Here is a 1,505-nt window from a genome sequence, read left to right on the forward strand (position 1 = left end):
TCTGCCCACTTTGCCACAGCCGCCAATCGCCTGCCCCATTGCCGCTGCCAATCTCCTGCTTGCTGCTGCCATTAATCACATGTCCCCCCCTCTGCATTCACTATCTGTGTGTAAGACGACACCCAATTTTTGCCTTTTTTTTAAATAGCAAAAAGCATCGTCTTATACATGGAAAAATACGGTATATTCTATTCTGGCCCCAGCAGAGGAAGCTAGTTTACATGCTATGAAAAAGCCACTGGGCAGCACACAGGGATGTAACAAACATTTCATTCAAAATGATACCATACTATGACTTATGCTAGGACAGTGCAACAATGTCATGGGTAGGAGTGCTTGCTATGAATACATGCAGATCCTGTTGATTGCTCCTTCCTGGTAAAACTCCTTTGTTTGATATCAAGTATAACAGAGGGGACGTGGGTGGCGCTGTGGGTTAAAGCCTCAGCGCCTAGGACTTGCCGATCGAAAGGTCGGCGGTTCGAATCCCCGCGGCGGGGTGTGCTCCCGTTGCTCGGTCCCAGCGCCTGCCAACCTAGCAGTTCGAAAGCACCCCCGGGTGCAAGTAGATAAATAGGGACCGCGTACTAGCAGGAAGGTAAACGGCGTTCCGTGTGCTGCGCTGGCTCGCCAGATGCAGCTTTGTCACGCTGGCCATGTGACCCGGAAGTGTCTCCGGACAGCGCTGGCCCCCGGCCTATAGAGTGAGATGGGCACACAACCCTAGAGTCTGTCAAGACTTGCCCGTATGGGCAGGGGTACCTTTACCTTTACCTTATAACAGAGGGATATGTAACTACACCTCTGTTGAACCAAGGTGAATCTTCCAGGGTGGCCACATGCCATCTTTTACAAAGCACAGCCATCTGTTTGAAGGAGTCTTCTGTTGCAGAGCTATCTGGTCCAAGTCTAGTCTACAAATAGCCAACACTTAAGAGTGAAGAAATTAAGGCAGGAAATTGAGTGAGCACACAGGAAACCTAGCTTTCTTCACTATGTACAGATGTACTGTATTTCTACAAACAGGAGATGGGTCGGAGCTCAGTGGTATTTACTTTGCACCCAGAAGGTCCCAGGTTCAATTTCTGGCATCTCCATGTAGGGTTGGGAGAGACCCACAACTGAAAAACTGGAAAGAGCTTCTCCCAGCCAGTCTGTGAGCTAGATGGACCAATGCTCTGACTCAGTATAAGGTACCTTCCTATAGTCCTAATATGATCAGCTACCAGACCAAAATATATGTTAACAGTTATTTCCTCTCTTTGAACAGCTGAAAAATAAAATGTCAGAAGGACATAGTCCTTGAAGGCAAGGAAGTTCTTAAAAGACAAATGCACAGGGAACAAAAGACATTAGGTCATTGGTCCCCCTATTGCCTCCTCTGTTTGGTTTCTGAAAGTTTTAAGTAGGTATTCTTCCCAAATGATGCCCAGACTACTATGCACGCAAAACATGAGCTCTGCTGTCAATATATAAAAATGAAATTAAATATCCAACACAAAGCC

The sequence above is a fragment of the Podarcis muralis genome, chromosome 7 (genome assembly GCF_964188315.1).
Source record: "Podarcis muralis chromosome 7, rPodMur119.hap1.1, whole genome shotgun sequence".
Taxonomy (NCBI): domain Eukaryota; kingdom Metazoa; phylum Chordata; class Lepidosauria; order Squamata; family Lacertidae; genus Podarcis; species Podarcis muralis.